The sequence below is a fragment of the Arachis duranensis genome, chromosome 1 (genome assembly GCF_000817695.3).
Source record: "Arachis duranensis cultivar V14167 chromosome 1, aradu.V14167.gnm2.J7QH, whole genome shotgun sequence".
NCBI classification, from domain to species: Eukaryota; Viridiplantae; Streptophyta; class Magnoliopsida; order Fabales; family Fabaceae; genus Arachis; species Arachis duranensis.
Genome location: NC_029772.3, coordinates 96,997,642 through 97,012,369, shown reverse-complemented (window position 1 = coordinate 97,012,369; position 14,728 = coordinate 96,997,642). Strand labels below are relative to the sequence as shown.

At 44.7% G+C, this 14,728-nt stretch overlaps 1 protein-coding gene across 1 annotated transcript in view; it reads left to right on the top strand.

Moving 5' to 3' along the window:
- Positions 1-13,962: 13,962 nt before the first annotated feature.
- The window catches only part of LOC127745503 (ATP synthase subunit a-like), a 3,430-nt gene continuing 2,664 nt past the window's right edge, over positions 13,963-14,728 (top strand). Inside the window, exon 1 of the mRNA XM_052258281.1 lies at positions 13,963-14,728. This exon is cut by the window's right edge and continues 2,664 nt beyond it. The gene's annotated coding sequence lies outside the window, so the exon portion shown is untranslated.

Sequence of the window (14,728 nt, the reverse complement as noted above, 5' to 3'; positions counted from 1 at the left end):
AGGGGAGGGGCTAGTCCAACTAACAACTGAACCCCTCAAGCGAACGAGTAGTGAAGCCTTACCCAGATCGAGATGAGAAAGAAAGGGCAATTCTCAAGCTAGACCCACACAAATGTTTAATCGAAAGCTCTGTCATCCTTCCCCATACCAGATTGAAAACAACAACCTTGAGTCATCTATTGATTGAGGAACCGTACCTGTCACGTTGAACCATGTCTGTCAACGGTGAAAGATAGCCTAAAGTGAGGGCCCCGGAGATAGGATTTCTCAACTGTCGATCGACGCGACAATCATGCCTGCTTGACAAAGCCTTTTTCAGTCTCCCAATAAACGAAAAAGGATTGCTGGTGACACGAAAGCTGTGCTCGACGCTCTCTTTCCTATTCCACTGCGCTAAGTGGTCTTTCCCTTGCTGGCTGGATGACTACTATGGACAAAGATGACGACTACTCCCAGTCTCTGGTCAATCCATGCTGATGCTAGAATTGCTTTTCCCCCCGCCCATACCTGGGAAGAGAAAGTACAACCTCTGCTGCATCCTATCCTCTACTTTAGTTGAATTCTTTTGTTCTAGAATCACAGACATTGGCTAAAGATACCACAGACTTTCTGGTTATGTCATACTCTATTCTATCTACTCTTACTGACCTTCCCTTCGAGCAGACTAAGAAGAAGAAGCCCACGTAGCGGTAGCAGCTACGACTTCTTCCTTCTGGGCTTACTTGCCAAGTACAATAGCAACGGATTCTGTACCAGCAAACCATATTTAACCGGGTGTTCCCTCTCCGTTCTAGCTTTCTAAATAAGTCAGATCGGTGCCTTTTCTCCGGGAAGACTCCTCAATCAGTTAATCCAGATCCGGAAGTCACTTCGCTACCTGCCGTGTTGAGTTCTGCCTTCTTTAAGGGGAGCGAAAGTCATAAAGGAAATGAAATCCAACTCCCAGTCTCATTTACTGCTAACCATAGAAAGAAGAGCAACCGAGCCCAACGAACCAAAGAAAAGATTTGAACCCATGAAAAGCATAGCCATCCCATATGACTCTAGAAATTCCTTAAGAAAGCGAGAGAGCTCAGTCCTAAAAGCAGATCGCCCTGCGCTCCTTGAATCTTTCTTACTCCGTCTACAGAGCATGCCACTATGCGTAAGACATTGAAATGGAATGGCTAGCAAGACACTAAAGCAGGAAAGGAGGAAAGCAGCTTCCAAAGGAAAAGGGCAAAGACTGACTTGATTCTTTGCTCTTCGACAGCCGTGAAAGAAAGGGCTTCCTGATTCCATTGCTCCAGAATGAGCTTGCGTCGGGCTCACTCTTCGCTCCTCTCCTTACAGTCGACTATCTTCGATCCTACTATTTATTAGTGAAAACGGAATCGTTAAACTGAATAGATAGAGTTAGATCCGCTTAGCTATTCTAGCCAAGGAAAGATGTCCAATTCCATGTGTTAGGCAGAGTGACATGTTTCAATCCCATAAAGAGAGCATAGATATTGACAGAAGAGAGCGAGCACAAGAAAGGGCCGAGCCGAAGCAGGACATACATATCATATTAAGAAGCGTCAGTTTTCTTAATACCTGGCCTCGCGCTGGCAGTGACGTGGGTCCCGAGTTACCTTCAATATCTCTGATTAGAGACTTGGCGAGCGTGGCTCGGTCTCATGCATCTCTCGAATAGGCGGCTCGAGATCCCCTTCTTAGCGCCCACAGAGCGGTAACTGGTCAAGTAGAAAAGAAAGTGTATCTATTTCATCTGTTCATTAAGTATAAGAAAGACCTCTTTCTTTCTTATTCTTATTGTTAGGCTGACTTAAGAGAAGGTTAAAGACTAACAAAGACAGGAAAGGCGGAAAAAGAGATCGGGATGTGATGTGAGATTCCTAATTCAAATGAAAGGGATGACCAGAGAGATATGCTCACAAAGTGCTTTGCCTGTCATCGATGGCAGAAAGACTAACTCTTCCCCTTCTCTTAGCCCAATCCGTTAGACAAGGGTGCGGTTTTGCGGTCACTCGTTCCTCGCTTTTGCCACAAATGCATCTTGTGGGCAGGTTCTCATCTTTTGGGCCTGCTTGCTCTCACCCGATAAAGCGCGATACGCGGAACCAAGATCGATATAAGATATTGGACGGTCTTAGGGGCCCACGTAGCTCATGCCGGCCTTGCTTGAAAGTCCCACTTATCTTTCATCCATCTCTAGCAGCCAGCCAGCCCTTAACACTCTCGTTCTAGGCCAGGAGTAACCATTACTTCCCCGGCTAACAGTGAATTAACTCTAAGTCTCAATCTCTGTCTATCTTTCTATCTGTCTCAATTCCCTTAGTGTCTCTGCTTGAGTAGTAGAATCATTTTGACTTTATGGCCAAAAAAGTTAAGGCGTTCTCGGCCCTTCTCGCTTATGGTGAAAATGGTCCTCTCTTATTGACTTGACTTAGCCTTTCCCAGGTTTTCTTCTTTCCTTGGCTTGGTGGGAAGGAAGGGCTAATAATAGTGGTATCTGGCCTCTTTCGAAATGGGAAGAATAGCATAGTAAACAGTTACCCGAATGTCGACTGAAATGACAAGAAATGCTGCGATTCGACTCGAGCAAGAAAGAAGCCGATCATTGAATTGAAAGATTCGCGTACTTACGGCAACATAGGAATGGAGTCGCGAATGAAGTTCCGATCATGGCTTCTACAACAAGAGAAAAGAGGTTTCGGGTGGCAACACTGCTAACACGACTGTGAATAATGTACCCACTAAAAAGAAAGAGAAGCGATGAATGCCCTGCTCCTGGAAAGAAGAGATGTTTTTCCTTCCACTCACGGCACACTGACTCTATCCCATCTTCTCTACATCAATGCACTCACTCCGGTCCAGGTATGCTGACTGGTCCGTTAGCGTTAGGACCAGGGAAAGACTGGGAACTGGGAGGAAAGCATGCTTTTATCGCCTTTTACATGTTACCATGAGTTCAGAGTCGACAAGAGGAGGTACTCACTTCAATCTACAATCGGCGGTGGGAGCTCTTTGCTTTTGAGTCAAGATATTACGAAGTGGAAAGTCCTTAGCACGGGCTATATAAGGCACCAATCAATCGATAAAGCACTGCTAAAGCTCAGGTAGGATGAGTTGTACAGCCGGAGAGAAGAAAGAGAATGATCTAGGCATGTCGATGGGGGCAGAGGCATTCATTCTGCTCTCAAAGGCATTCCATTTTAAGTCTTCTTATAATTTATAAATTGCAATTTATCAGCTTAAACCTCTTCCCTGATTCGCGATTACGTAAGTAAGTCGGTGAATGCTTTCTTTTGGAGCAGGAGAACGTAATTGGCATCCATTACCATTAGCTCTGTGACAAAGCACGACATCTATGAAAGCAGTGGGCGAAGCCCTAGGAAGGGGAGACGGCCGGCCCAGTGACAGAGTCTTGAGGCTGGAATCCAACGGCAAGGGAATGCCGCTAAGACAATTCCCCGATCCGGTCGTCTTTCAAAGACCTCATTCAGACCACGAGCTCTTTCTTTTCTCTCATACATCCACTTCTGGTGTGGCCCAACCTTCTTTGAAATCCCCACGGTTCTCGGGCGATAGAGGATTTCATAGTTCCATAGGTAAGCAAATAAATGCTTATCTCATTTTTTAATGCATACACCTGTTGGGCTGGGGTCCAACTTCTTTCTTGTAATGGACTTGCCTACATATCCGATTCAACCTCGGAATCAAGCCCATGTAGTTCAGTTCTATTCCCTTTTTTTTAAAGTTCTGAAATCTTTCATTCCCTAACGCAACCATCTCATCTATAAAAGTGTTCCAAACGGAACAATTCCTTTTTCCTAATAAGCGTCTTATTCTTCGGAATTGTTCCAAACGTGTATCTATGTCTATTTCCCAAGTATCGTACAGAGCCATGTTCATAGCAGGCTTCATATCTTTCTTTTCATTCTCAGTGAGCAAAATTCCTTTCTGTTCAAGTAAAGCACTAGCTTTTTCCACTATAAGAGCTTCCTCATTTTCGCAACTTGTAATGATTGCATCGACAGCTCTATATATAGGGTCCTCTGTCCCCGGGTCGAGCTGAGGAAGGGGGCGGGGGCGGGCAACCTCATCTTCCTCCTCTGCTAAAACGTTGAGGTCGAAGGAGGTCCAACCCGAGCTCGAACCTTCGTGTGAACCCACACCCACTATGGAGTTGGATCCACCGGAGGAATGGCTAGTAGTCGGCAGCACCGGGAACAGGGAAAGATCTAAGAATTGAGAAAGAGAAATAAAGTTGTACAGGGTGAATCCAACGCGTACACAAAAATAGTAAAACAAGGCCCGTTGAAAAAAAGAAAGAATTTTTCGCAATTTGGGTTTAGTAATAAAGAACAAATAAACTTTTACTTCCCAATCATCTGGGAGATAGACCTTGATGAGAATATAGAAAGTGAAGAGGAAAAGGCAGAACCAGAAGAATTGTGTGAAATAAGTCAAGTGGGCCAGTTGAGGCATGATTGATTCAGACAAAAGAAATTCCCTCCATACAGACTGAACCTGGTATGGTTAAAAGCAAGCCTGCAGGACTAGTGTTTTGACTATAGAGAGTTGTGGTTGGTTGTTGACCAACAAATTATGCTATGCATGGGACTCTTTTTTCTCGTTGCTAGGCTTTCCACCAAGTTTCGATCTTAGCCGAACGAGGGTTGCTTAACCGATCTCATACTTTTTCGAGTAACGATTAGGGGATTTCCTAAGGGCTATTAATGGTCTAGTCTCAATCAGGGGCGCTACCAATCCCCTTTGATTTTTAGGTTCCAGTAGGTCGAAAGGCTTTCTGATCAATCTCTCTGCCTGACAAATCCCTAGCTCAAAGCAGCGTGCCTTGTCGCTACAAGCCTCAGGGGCACAAGCGCTTTCTAAGTGTTTTCTCACTTGGTCGATCTGGCAGTTCATTTCAGTTCGGTTTCGAAATAGATAGCTATCAAGCTGGTGGGACTGGAACTCAACCTGCAAATGTAGTAAGTCAGGGTCTCTTCCCCGGCCCAGGTCGTATGAAACCAGCTTCTAAGCCTACTTTCTGGTATGCCCATTAGCGCCCGTGTTCCAAGTGGTCGTGGTCCAAACAAATTAGATAAATGACCACAACAAGTGGCTGGAGTCCCGTGTGACTTGGGAGCGGGGAATGGTACAAGAGCCTCAACAGGTCTCATATCGGAGAATGAATGCTACGATATGGCAATCTCTCGTATAGAATAATAGATCCGCACATCTATTGATTGACTTGAGGACTGAGGGACTTATTTTGTCGAGAATCTATTAGCCACCCGCTCATGAACCTTTCTCCTACTTCCTTTGTTACTCTCAAATAAGCACACCCACACGTGCTGCTTACCGGAAAGGATGTACCGCCTCTGGCTCGCATTCCGTCCCAGTTCCTTACCCCCTGTGGGTGGGGATAATAAGTGACTTGCTCTAATGCACCTTTTACCTAGCCCTGTCATTCTTCATTTCATATTCTTTCGTTTCAAGAAAGAAAGAGTTTTTAAGTCCATCCCAAAGATTTGCCACCACTACTTCCGGAGTGGACCGCTTTCGAACAAGATGGAACGGTCTTTCTTTCTTCAAAGGCCGGCTTATTACGCCGCTAACTTACCTAACGTATAAAGATCGCTTTCAATGCGGTGACCGATAGCGAAGTACAATAGCCGTGTGCTCTAAAGCTAGTCAGGAGCTTTTACTCTTTCAACGAGTCGAGTCAAAAGTGGATACCCTTGTTGAGTTCTCTATTGGCTCTCCCAGAAAGCAAAGTCGATTGATATGTGCAGAAGGTGAGCAGTTTCGATGTTCATGACCACGTGATGGAGGTAAAAAACGTGGTGGCTCAAAAAAAGATTTGAAAGGAGAAACAAGATCCAAAGGAAGATCGGATGGTAGCTGGAATGATGTCATAGACGAATCATTAGAAAGAGTGGCTTGAAAGATGAAGCAGTTGGCGATGGCATCGGTGTGTTGCAATCGAATTCAATGGTGGGATTGAGCTTGTACAGTCGGCGGGTCGCGAGTACCCTTAAGAGTGAGAAATTGGCTACCAAGATCCAATTGAACCGTGGACGTGCTGTAATCAGCTACATGGGGTCCCATGGTAGCTAAGCAAGAGGCTCCGATAACCACGTCAGTCCCCGCAACTGGTAAAACATAAGCTGGAAAAGTCAAAGTATGGCCCTGAATCTGCACCTGAAAATCACGTACAATCCCGTGGCCCTTCTGTGACCACTCCCCACCATAACCCTCAGGGATGGCATGGGCTCAACCGGTAATTTCAAATGAGTGGCGAGACGTGGCTGAATGAAATTGTCGGAACTTTATTCAATAAAGTCCAATTTGCACTGTAAGGCCACCGACGGTGCCCGTAAATCAAATAGTAGCAGCGCCCGTGGAAAGCATGTAAAGAGAGATGATGCAAAGTAGGGGGTTCAAAAGTCAACCAAAACTCAAGCCCCTCTTTAGAGTAAAACCAAGTCGTTTTGTTCCACTTTGAAGCATGACCGGCACCGGTGCTGCTGCAACGGCCATCAACGGCAACAAGTGGCATCATTGGATGAAGACTTCCGCTTTAGGTGAAAAAGGGTGCGGATGCGTCTTTGACTTCCTGTTTGCTCGGAAGAGAGCCATCCATCTTTGATTCCTTCTATAAGGAACTCTGGGTTACTTTTTCGGAAATCTCCGCTAAGATTTAATCTAAGCGATCGGTCGAATATTGAGTTTCGAGCCGCTGGAATTGAATACTATAAAGTAAAGACTGAGGTGAACCCCGTCTTTTAGACTCTTACAAAATTGCGTAAAGAAAGAAAAAGAGAAGGGATGATTGATGTCTTCACACTCCATCCCTGTATCGGAGACCTTCTTTCGTCTACCCTTTCCTGGGACTCCCTCTCAGGTTGATCTGGTTCACTCGTTGCATCAGACCTTCCGTCTTCTCTTTCCTCATCAGGATAGATCGAATCGAATGGGAAACCTAAGCGAATCAAAAATATCACTACAGACTGGGAAATTTCATCCATTTCAATTAGATGCCGGTTCTTTCCTGAAACTAGCTGCCAGAACTGGGCTGGATAGGGTGTGCGAAGGGGATGGCTTCTATTCAAACTCTCTATCATCGTATGTAAGAAGAGAGTTCCGTGACTTCCGAGCTGAGCTTGTGACCCAAGGTAGGAATCGAGTTAAGGAGCTTTTCTGCTATGAAATTAAAGCTGCAAGGTCAGTCTTTTCTTTCTTTTAGGAAGGCTCCCACGTACCATTGATTTAGCTGAATTAGCTGTTGCCGTCGGCGCTCTTCCTGAAGTGAAGAAGGAAGAGCTTCTTCTCAAAGCCCTTTTTCGTCCTTCTATGTCTTAGATGGGACCTGACTTATTCAAATAGGGGCAGCCCTCCCGCTGAGACTAGCCTCGCTCTCGTTCGGCTCATCCTTCTGCTCCCTATGAACATCCTTGCCGACTGAGACCAGGCTAAGTAGTTTCTTCCATCCAACTTCACAGTAGTGATCATCAAACTGGAGTGGTCACTCAGCCTGCTTCCCATGGGTGTGATCGGCTTCTGGGTTGGCCCGGTTACGTTACTTGAGGTCTCCTCCGCCATAGGTAGGGATTTGAACAGCTTAAGAGACTCTATTTCTCTAAAAGAAGCGTGTGGTAATGCTTAAACTCATATACATCAACCAAACACCACATCCACAAACATAACTAAAAATATTCATCCTGGAATGTTAAGCATAAGAAAACAACTCTAAAAAGCCTTCTCAGTCGCCGGAAAAAGATGCTGAAAATCGAATAAGTTGTTCAAGATGTTTGGTTGCAAATCTCTTGCTACTCCTCTTGTAGCAAATGAAAAATGGATGAAAGAAGGTGTGATAATGCCAGTCGAAAGACAATGACTCAGAGTTCTTACTCTTGTTCCAAAGGAAGCGAGTGACTCTAGGTCTTCTGGAAAGGTAGTTAAGTTAGCGAGTTAAGTTACCCGAGGCTAATTCAAATCACTCTTCTTTCAGCCCTTGTGACTATGCTTTTTGTGGTGAACTTTTGTCGACTCTTCACTCTTGGGAACAATAATAGCAATGGTTTCATAAGCTGTGAACTCATCTTTATTCTCTCACCTGTAGGCGAGTGAGTGACCCAATGAAAACGAGGGGAAGAGATCACGTCTCAGCCCAAGGCTACTTTACATAGCTATGATTCGATCTCTCAAGATCTCAGATTCGGATTTGATGCTTTTCATCTCTGTTAACGAATGCTAATCCACTGACTTTTTATCCCCTACTTCAGGAATTAAAGTCAGTCTCAGTCTGCTTTGTTCAGTTCACTCGGAGTTTCGTCTTTCTGAAAGAGTCAGATCACTTCCTTTAACGAACGGGAGCAAAAACTCCCTTTACTTATTCTTCTACCACCCCTGCTTCCCCTTCTCCCCCGGGAGATGAGTCAGACTCGGGCTATTTGAACTAGAAAAAAAAGGCGCGATTCTCCCTTGGGAGCACTAGAATCCGAATCTCTTTCTCTTAATAATACTATAAAAAATTCTTATGCCCATCTCTCCAATCTTTTGTTAATTGGCAAGGCTCCTCGAACCTTCTTTTAGAGCTTCCCCTTTCTCTGGGTAGACTTACTCTGGATACAAAGAAGACCAAGCCTAGCGACTGTCATACCTGGTAAGTCCATCTCTCGTTGTTCGGTAGGATCTGGAAAAAGCATGCCATGAATGACTCTAGCCCTCGGCTCACTGAACTACAGGGGTTTCTATCCATATTAAATGAAAGCGGGTGTGAACTCCGACCTTCCCCTCTAGCCAAGTTAAGCTTTTGCAGCTCTATATCCAATTCCTACTGCTAAGCAAGCCCACCTTCAAGCTAGTCGAACTAGAGCCTTATCCCAATGAGAACCAAGAGAAGAAGGAAATTGGATTCCCAAGGACACATCTATACTACGCTATTCCTCGGATTTGATTCTTTCTTCCTTTTTTAAAAGAAATTCTCTGCCCCACTGTCTGTGGTAAGTCAGCCAGGTTGGCCTGTGAATCCAGCTTTCGATCGCTTACTGTATTCTCTGTTTTGTCTCGCCTTGAGCTTGCGCCTGGTATTCATTCTTTTATGCCTTTCACCCGGTAAGGACTTAAACAATCGAAAACGGATGAAATAGCTTCGGAGTCGGGAACTGCGCATATTCCAACAAGACCATCAACTGCGGGTAGGCTTCAAGCTCCTACTCATAGCCGCTCTATGTACTGAACTAAGACAGTAAGGACATTCTCTGCCTCAAGTCCCATAGCCTATTCTAAGGCAGCTTATTCTGGGCATTCATCTGCAGCTACTTTTCTTTTTCTACGATACCACAAAGCAAATTCAACTTCCTTCCTGGGCCCCTGTAACGGAACACCAACCCAATCTCGAAAGGAATCAGTACACTTCACTCGATCCATCCACGAATGTTTAGCACTCCTCCACCCTCTGCTAGCAGCTTTCTTCTCTTATGTATGAGATTTTCGCAAACAAAGGTTCAATGTACATAGACGACCAAGTAAGTTGTTGTGAAGTGCCCCATGGCTTTGGAATAGAATAGGCGGGAGTAAGCAATAGAATGAGTTATCTCGGGCTGATCTGAAGAAGGCTGTAACTTCCTATTAGACTCTTTTACTCAGTAACTTCACGGGGAATTAAAGACCTTGTCTTGTAAGGAATCCTAATAGAATCTAAGGCTATGCGGCCGAGGCATCTTCTCAATCATCACTGGAAGGGGAAAAGACAATAGCAATGAAGTCTAGGAGTCACTTCTTTCTAAGGCATTTCATCATCCTGAATCTATTCAACTTACTCTTAATCTTCACTTTGATCAATAGACGGCCAGAGGGCATTGGAATGGAGGAGCTTTCCTAACTCTAACTAGAAAGCCTGTAACTGCAACTTAAGCCTTCCATTCTTCTTACTTTCTTCCTTGTCTACTATATCTGCGGAAGTCTGGGCTAAGAGATATATAAAGATGAATGTCATCCTGTCGGGCTTGGATTCCTTGCCTACCTAACTTCCCGGGGAATGGATTCACCGGGTTTAGTAATTGAAGCCTAGAACAGAGGCGTATTCTAAATTCAATGGCATATCCTCTAAAGGTCGTGGGAATAGCAGAGGTTGGAATAGAATCCCTGGTGAGACTTAACTCTGGCTTCTGCCTTGGGAGTGCTCTAGCCTTCTCTTTTTGCCGAGGCTTATTGGTTGTTCTTTGTTCCATTTTCTACGGGCTTTATGGCCGTAAGGAATCATAATCTCATCTAAGGATGACTTGCGTCCCCAACTCTTAGTTTCGAACTGGCTTTCCCACCTTCTCTGATTAAGGAGGGGAGGAGGACTAGGAATAGAAGAGACTGGAATAAGACGTTCTTCACCTGGTTTAGGAAGAGCTGACCTCCGGAAGCTCTAAGTCCTGACTTTCGTCTAGAACGAGCCTAAACGGGTTTCCGTCGGCGGAGGACAGCTAGGCAAGCTCTAGCGGGAGAAACAAGGGCGTGGTGTGGATGGGATGGAACCGAGAAGCATTCGAGACAGGGTAAAACGAGGCCTGACAGGCCATAACCCAGAGAAAAGATTCTTACTCCGAAGCGAGATGAATGACTGGTTTGCTATGAGACCCATCGACCTTGGGAGTGAATAGAAAGAAAGGATTGTCGGTTAGATTCAAGGTATGCCAGTTGATTGATTCTACTCAACTTTCCAGATTGGCTTAGTGTTACATCTATCAACTGACTGAGCTTCCTTAGCTGACTGGGCTTTCAGCGCTGAGTTTCAAGACTCTGGGACTAATAAGTTTCTCTTAATCACGGGGCGCATTCGTCTATCGATCTTAGTCTTAGAGAAATGGGGCCACTACGTCAAGAGCAAATCGAATAGAGAGAGAAAGCGCTTAGTCAAGCGACCTCGATGAGTTGAAGGTTTGTGACTCCTTCTCTTAGACCGTACTTTCTTTCTGCATTCTGCAGTAGCGAGTCTAACTTGAAAGATAGGGGTAAACGCCTAAGGCATTAGAAAATTTCAATAGAAGAAGAATGATGATAGATTTTTTAGCTTTATTGAGAGGGGTACTAGGGGTCTGTAGAGGTTGCTGCGAGGGGGGACAGGTACCCCCTTCAGGAACAATTACTACTACTACCAATAAAAAAAAAGAAAATACACAAGGACAAGGCAAAGCTCACCCTGATTACGATTATGTGTCAGAATTGAGAAAAGCTATGTACGGGTTAAAGCAAGTCATCAAAAAGAAGGAATGCCCCAACCACGATTAAGCGCTACTTTGGCCAGGGTGGCTCAAAGCCTTTTGTAGACAGGCCCTGTCCTGTGCCCTATTCACTAAGATCTTCGAATTAGCCCTGACCGGGCTTACCTCACTAGTGGAATTCCGATTCCGGTATTCTATCTATTCACCCTCAGATCACTGAAACTCGCTTTCAAGCTGAGGTCATCGTGTTGGAAGGTCTTCTTCCAAGGATGAGGCTTGACTCGGGTAGGGACTGCTAAGTCCGCTACTTTGGTTTGGAAACCTCCAGAGGTGCCGAAGGATCATACGCTTCACAGAAGGAAGAGATAGAATCCAGCTTTTATTTGTTATCAGGAGTGCAAGTTCCCCACATCGCTCCGGTTGGAATTAGAGAAACTAAGTTCGTTTCGGTATGAGAAAATAACCAATCCTGAATAAGGGATAAGTCAGGCGTGTACAGATCGTTAAGCCCTTTGAATTTAGTGTGAAATGTGTAGTTTCAAAGTAGCTAAGGGAAGTTTGGTCGGAGACCTGATCTTTGGTCATATAGCCGAGAAGTCTGGTACTCTATTAAGAAAAGAATTCCCTGACCGTCTGTCATGTCATATGCGCTGCCCATATCCTGAGCCTGCTTCGGCCGGGACTCCATAACGGAGATCTTCTTTTACACGCGGACCTAGTTTCCACCAACCCAGATGTACCCGATTAAGTGATGACACTGACGGTACTATCCTTTTTTTTTTGCTTAGGGCCGGATGCTTAGTTTCCTTCTAACTTAGTACTGATCCTTATTGTCCGATTTGCTTTCTTAGTGCTGACACCCTCGTATGCCGATCTTACAATGAAGCGGCAGAAGAACCTATTTTACAGTAATCTATCTGGAACTTCAGAAAAAGACTGGAAAGTAAGGAACGAAGTGCTCGACCTACAGGGAGAGGTTGGGAGCTTACTTAGTGCTTGTGCTAAGGAGGATTTCGTACTTTTCTAGTCTCTGACCGAACTCCCTACTCTCTTAGGTTGGATCTTGGAAGCGTCGATGTTAATGATCTCTTCTCTTGTGGCTTGACTGCTATCCTTTCACCAAAGAAAATCGTACTTCCACGGGGAAAGGCTATAAGGGGAGTTCCCCTAACAAAGCTTGCTTGGAAGCACACTTTAATCGTAGGTCGTTCACCGTATCCGAGGGAGACTCGTTGGGAAGATCCACCTCTTCCACCCAGTTTGGAATTTGTTCCGGAGGTGAAAGAGAATGTCCTCCCTCTTCTGTTTGGGGGTCGAAACTAGAGAGTGGTTCTGGGTTGCTGACCTTTCCGGGACGGACGGATTAGGCAGAAGCAGAAGGGGGCTACTCTTCTTTTTTGTCAATTGAGCCGCTTTCCCTCATTCCACTCGTCCATCCTTTTCCATTCCACTACTTTACATCTTAGCTCGTCTCTGTCTTCGTCTTTGTGTCTGCCGATTCAATTGATGCTGCGAGACTGAGAAGGATGGCTCGACGTGGATCCATCCCTATTCTTATTTTCTTCCGAGTTCTACATTCTTCAATAGAATAAAAAGTAGCTGCCAATCGCTTAGTTCCGAGTTCAGATTTTGCCCTTCTTCAAGAGTGCCCTTTCCCCAGCCTCCAATCGTCTCAGAAGAGAAGACTAAGCTCAGACGAATTGCAGTCCGCCCCGGCCCCTCCTTAGTAGTGACTTTGGTCAGGAAAGGGAATAGGGCAATAAATAGAGCTTCGGCTCAGAATTAGACCTTCTGTAGACGGAACTTCAGACTTCTGGATAGGCCTGAGAAAGCCTAGACCAAAGGTGCCTAATAGCCGAGCCAGACTCATCGTCATACGGCTAGGGCAGTGAGCTCAGTTCAGGAACTTTTCTTCGACCTTGGGTAAGACAAGGTGATCGGAGGGGTTACGGATGAAAGAGCACGGTTGGGAGCTCAGGCTACTACTACCTCTTCTTATACTCATAAGAACCTGAACAAGAGGAAGGAGCCTTGCCTATATAAAGTATAGTATTCGCCCTCACTCACAGGAAGATTCGAACCCTAGCTCGACTCAATCGATGACTGAGCCTACCATGATTGAAAGACTTCCTCCATGGCATAGCTCACTCTTAAATCCCTCTAAAGTGTTGCTAGAAAAACTGCGATTTCACTACGATCTTGTCCAGCCACCGCTCACTGAGGCAGAGATGAAAGACATTTTCATATACACTAATCGAGAAGGGTCCGAAAGAGAATTCATACTACCACAGACTCAGCCGCTGCAGCAGTATCCTCATCAGATAGAAATTCAGATACGACTCTTTTCGACATATGTTTAACTAGCCTTCGGGTGGAAAAAGATTAGCAGTTAAAGGAGCCGCATCCAAAGCAATGAAATTGTGTTGCGGAAATGAGTAGACTCTTGTGGTAAATTTACTGGTATTCAATCAATTAGGTAACTCTTAGCAAGTGCTACGCGTGCTTCGTACTATATAGAAGTATGGGAATTTTTCCTCTTATTTATTTTATTTATAAAACCATTTTTTTATTACGATTCTGCTAATCCTTATGCTCTAACTAGTCTTAATATTCTAGCAGCAAATTACAAAGAAATAACTAAAAAAGAAAGGGTACCCACTTGAAGTGGTTTTAGCGGAGAAGAGGAAAGTGATAGCTACTCATGAGCAAGAAGTATCCATCCTTTTTTTTTTTTTCTTATATATTTAATAAAAAGTAAAGAAGCAACAAAGTGGAAATAATAAGGGCAGGAGTGGCTAGGCCCGAAACGAATGATGAGCTAACAGGCTGAAACCTTCCCACTAATCTATATGAGGAGTGCGCCTTTTCTATAACAAGTTCTCCAATGAGTAGATTTGTTCATTATAAATCCTTCTTTTTGCAGTTAGTTTCGGGGTGAAAGCCTATTACCAGACAGAAAAGGGGGTTTCTTTTCTATCTATTCCCTTTTTTTTTAGTGCCTGTCTGCTCTTTTTGCCTGAAGCTTGAAAGCGGAGGATGCCCACAAAACAAATCCCGTGCTTGCGCATGAGAAGAGGCTGAAATAACGCTTAATATATACTTCAAAAATACCATACCCCTACGCTTTTCTAATCAGTGTCTTCCTAGCCCATTCATTACCTTCTTCTTCTGAGATGGGATGACGAGAATATGCTCTGCAGATGTTTTCATTTCAGGAAGAAGGTGTTATCAAGGAGCGAAGGGACGAAGGCAAGAGAAGAGGTCTAGGTCTTTGCTGCTTGACTGCGTCAAAGCTTGAAGTGACGAATACGCTTTGATTGAATCAGAAATGAACTTATATAGCGGAGGAAGAGCAGAAGCTGTGTCGGTTCTTATTTCCCTTTGGGAGTGACTTTAGCTACTATTAGTCTAGAAGATAGAAGATAGGATTGGAATAGCATAGTCCTACTTCCTAGTCCTAGTAGTCTTAGTACTCACTACTAAGACTGAGACTTACTACTAACTGAAGTAGACTGACT